At 47.6% G+C, this 4928-nt stretch overlaps 1 pseudogene; it reads right to left on the bottom strand.

The window, feature by feature from the left end:
• Positions 1–200: 200 nt before the first annotated feature.
• LOC122496079 lies at positions 201–991 on the bottom strand (annotated as a pseudogene).
• Positions 992–4928: the final 3937 nt, after the last annotated feature.

Raw genomic sequence — 4928 nt, 5'->3', positions numbered from 1 at the left:
AAATAATGATTTTTATTTATTTTTTATTTTATTTTATTTTTTATTTTAGAGAAGTCTGTGCCTTTATTGGTGGAACAGCCTGTGGGGTGCCTGGGTGGCTCAGTCGGGTAAGTGTCCGACTCTGGGTTTGGCTTTGATTTCATGGTTTGTGAGTTGGAGCCCCACATCGGGCTCCATGCTGACAGTGCAGAGCCTGCTTGGGATTCTCTCTCTCCCACTTTCTCTGCCCCTCCCCCTCTTGATCTCTCTGTCTTTCTCTCAAAATAAATGAAATTAAGAAGATAGAAAAAATTTATTGGTGAAACAGGCTACTTGAGAGGGATAAAGCTGAGAAGTAGGTGGCCCCGACGACGGGTCGGCCAGGCCTCACAGGCTTGTGGATGATGGAGAACTCATCCGTGTAGTGGCCAATCGTCTGGGACTTGATTTCTACCTAGTTGAAGATCTTGCCACTGTAGACATCCACCATGCTGCCCACCATCTTGGGCATGATGGAACATGCATCTTAACCACCTCCAGCTTCCCTATGTGGGAAGCCTCTTTCTTGACCTTGCACGGGAGCTTCAGTAGGGAGTGCTGCGTCCCCCACAGACCTGGGCTGAGCCTCGTGTCTTTTGGGCACCGCATCAACTGCTCGTAGGACGTGTCCAGCAGCTGGTTCAGGTCTGCCCGGGTAGGTGAGCTTGCGGAAGGTGCGCTTCCCCTGCTCCACTTGTGCCATCTTGTCGGCTCTTCCTAAATTCCCATTTTAATCACTATTTCCCTCCTTCTGCCCATGTTAGGTTTAGTTTATTCCTTTTGCAGTATCTCGGGATGGAAGATCAGGTTATTGGTTTGAGATCTTTCTCCTTAATTATAAGCAGCCACAGCTATGAATTTCCCTTTAAGCACCGTGATAGCTGAGTTCTATACATTTTGATATGTTGTGTGCTCATTTTCATTCACCTCAAATTATTTTTTTTTTAAGTTTTACTTATTTAAGTAATCTCTACACCTGTCGTGGGGCTGGAACTCAGGACCCCGAGATGAAGAGTTGCACGCTCCTCCAACGGAGCCAGCCAGGCACCCCACCTGAAAGCATTTTTTTGATTTCCCTTTTGATTTCTTCTTTGATCCATTGGTTATATAGAAGTGTAGTGTTTAATTTCCACATATTTGTGAGTTGCCCCAATTTTTTCCTGCTATTGATTTCTAATTTCATTCCATCGTGATCAGAGAGCATACTTTGTGTTGTTTCTCTCCTTTTTAATTTATTGAGATTCGTTTTGTGGCTGCCATAAGAAAACACCATAGACTGGGTAGATTGAACTACAGAAATTTCTTTTCTCACCATTCTGGAAGCTGCGAAGTCCAAGGTCAAAGTGCCAGCCCATTTGGCTTTGGTGAGAGCCCTCTTGCAGACTGCTGCCTTTTCACTGTGTCCTCAAATGGGGGAGAGAGAGAGAGAGAGAGTGACAGTCAGTGAGCTCTCTGGTGCTTCCTCTTTATAAGGGCACTTGTCCCATCAGTCACTTGAAGTCTATAGTCAACTTTCAAAGAATACTTCAGCTGTGCGGGGCATACAGCAGTTCGGCTTGTAAGGATTGTTACATCCATGAAGCTATCCTTGTAAAACAAATAAATAATGAGATTAGCATTATACTTTTTAAAAATGGACAAGTAGGGGCCTGGAGCAATGAGGAAGCCAGGATCCCAGTGAACGAGCCTGAGCAGGGCCAGCAGTCAAGTGTTTTAAGTGCACCCAGTGTTACCTTTCCATCAAACTAAACTGCCTCCCTTATGGACCAATGAGGAGGTAGCAGATGTTCACATTGTGTGTGTGCACGCGTGTGTGACAGAGAGGGACAGACAGACGTGGAGAGAAAGTGCACGGGCAATTGCAATGTTAAATTTCTGTTTATCCTGGAGCTATAGTCCGGTTTAATCATTCTTGGAATCCTGGTACATGAACAGGGTGTAGTTTGGGTCTCGTTATTTACACAACATTCTCCTCTCCCTCTTGCCTGAGGGGGAAAGGGGCTTTCTCTAGAGGCAGCGGAGACCTCCCCACCTTATCTTTCCTAGCCGAAAGCCCACAAGCATGCCTGCTGCCTTCACAGGACTGTGTTTCAAATGTGCACGGGGGTGTCAGACTGATCATTAATAAGACAGAGAAGCTGCACACAGCTTCTCTCTTCTTTGCTTCCTGCCTTCCCTCATTCTCACCTGGCTGTCGACGTAGTAGACATTCAATCAATACTTATTGATTTGGTTTTGTAATGAGGCCAGGCTAAGTTATACTGTAGTTAATGAACTAGTGACTTCAGGGAGAGGTGGATTTGACAGAGAGCCCTGCAGACTCCTGGAGTCTCTCTGAGAAGAACGGTAGATGAAGACTGAGGAAGGAAATAAGAGGCAGCACGGCAGCACAGCGAGAGGGGGGACACCTGGACGCTGGTCCTGCTGCTGAGGCTTATCACGTCTTAGGGGGAGCCACAGCCTCTGTCTCCCTGACTGTTCCCTGTTGGGGCTCAACGTAAAGGTCTCTAGGGTTTACTTCTCCTTTAACATTTTCTCCGCAAAATACTGCATTCCTTTGCTTCCTTGCTTTCATACTCCTACTCCGATTCAACATTTACGGAGCACATACTAAGTTCCAGGCACCAAGTAGAGCGGAGGATGAGAGATGGGGACAGGGACGCAGAGATAAAAAGTGAACCGCTGCAGCCCCTGAACCCATCTTGTTGGCTGGAGAGAGAGAATGGGAGACATCCACATGGAACACAGATACTGGGCAGAATTCGGTTGATAGCTCTTGGGGTAACTCCCACATGCCTGCCTGTCCAGATGACGCTGGCCTCAGGAAGCTGGGGAACTGAGGCAAAGCTGGGGCGAAGCTGGGAGGTGGGAGGGCACAGTGGGATTCTCCTGAGTATTTAATTATGTTTGAGGAGTGATAGATCATCTCTCACGTGGCCACTGGGGATCATTAGAAAGTAATGGACGTGATGGCTGTGTGTCTAGGTATTTGGGGTGGAGCACCTGGAGGTATTTGTGCTATAGACGGTGTCCATCAAATCGGGTCCCCGTGTTCTCTGACATCAGTTGCTCTGACGAGCATGTGTTTCTCAGAGAGCAACAGAGCTCAGGTTGGCGTGGAAAGAGGCCCGTGGATCTTCTTGGGCTATACCCCTGGAATAGTGTCAATGCAACCTGACCTGCTGAGCATATGGCATCACCTCGACTCAGCTTAGCCCTACAGCTCACGATGGCAGGTCCTACGTGTATGTCCAATAGAGCTTGCAACCAAGGCCAAAGCGCAAAAAAAAAAAAAAAAAATATATATATATATATATATATTAAAGAAATCCCAAGGGACTGTGAGCCTGAATAATTTTGCTGTCGTGCACAGGAGCAGTCCATAGCATCCACTTTTGGGCTATTGGATGACAGGACTCTAGTAATACATTCACTACACCTGTCTTCACATGGGGCCAAAGAAGGAGAAAACCCACCTAGATCCGTGCACGCAGCCAGAAAGAGAGGCGAGGTGGGGGTAATTAAAATTCCACAATGGCAGTAAAAATGGCAGCACAACTCAAATGATTGCCTACCGTGGGCCAGGCTCTGTGTTAAGCGCCTTCTATACGTTATCTTACTTGGTTCTCAATCCCGTGAGATAGGTAGCATTGTTGTCCCCATTTTTAGTGACGGGGAAAGCAAGGCTTAGAGAACTCAAGCAAACAGCACAATAGTTAAAATCCAGACGGGGTGGGGCGCCTGGGTGGCTCAGTCGGCTGAGCATCCGACTTCGGCTCAGGTCATGATGTCACGGTTCGTGAGTTCGAGCCCCGCGTCGGGCTCTGTGCTGACAGCTCGGAGCCTGGAGCCTGTTTCGGATTCTGTGACTCCCTCTCTGTCTCTGCCCCTCCCCCACTCATGCTCTGTCTCTCTCTCTCTGTCAAAAATAAATAAAAATTTTTTAAAAATTAAAAAAAAAAATCCAGACGGGGTAACTCCTAACGGCTCAATCTTAACCATTACCTGGTGTTGCACTTGCAATGGGGTCTTTTTTACCATAAGCGAAAACGAAGCATCAGAACGCACACCCTGGAACATCTTTCTTTGCCCATGGCTTGAGTTTTGATCTGAGTGTTTTTGTGTTTCCGGGGCGTTTTTGTTGGGTGCGTGGTTTTACCGTTGTAAACTACCACAAATCCTTGATGGCAGTAGGCACATCTCAAAGCACAATGAACTAAAAAGGCGGCAGAACACACACAGAGATCACGGAAATCGGCTCCAGCCTCTGTCTGGTTATCACTGCTTTGGGGTGGGGGCTGGGGGTGTTGTCTCCGTGGCTGCCAGACAGAAGGTTATTTGAACTTGGCTGGCTCTGAGCGCCAACAGAGTGAACTTGGAGAGAAAGATAAACATACAACAACGGTTCAAAGCTTCAGGTGTTATGATTGCTAATTGAGAAAGGCTCTAAATAATACCTGCTGGTGTGTAGGAATTTCACTCCCAGGGATTAGTGGCTCAGGTAACACTGGGATTCTGTTCCTTCAGATTCGCCCTTAAAGAAAATTAAAAATGTGGTGTCGCAGTCAATCAGGAGTGGGTATGCCTCGGAGTAACCCAGGGCAGCTAAACAGCACCTTCACCTTTGAACTCCTTCGGTTGGATTCTTCACACACACACAGTCTTTCTCTCTCTCTCTCTCTCTCTCTCTCTCTCTCTCTCTCTCTCTCACACACACACACACCCACACACACACACTCCTACACTCTCTCTCTCTCTCTCTCTCTCACCTGCACAACATACTTCTGGCAAAGCCACTGCAGCTGTACTAACCTGCCCAAGTTCCTTTCTGGGCCCAGCCCAGTCAGCATTTGCCCAGGCCCAGGCTCACTTTAGCCGCCCTGCTTGTATTCCCTCAGAGCAGGGCCACA

Source organism: Prionailurus bengalensis, chromosome F2, assembly GCF_016509475.1.
Source record: "Prionailurus bengalensis isolate Pbe53 chromosome F2, Fcat_Pben_1.1_paternal_pri, whole genome shotgun sequence".
Classification (NCBI taxonomy): Eukaryota; Metazoa; Chordata; class Mammalia; order Carnivora; family Felidae; genus Prionailurus; species Prionailurus bengalensis.
Note: the sequence above shows the minus strand (reverse complement) of the source record. Positions and strands in the feature narration are given on the sequence as shown.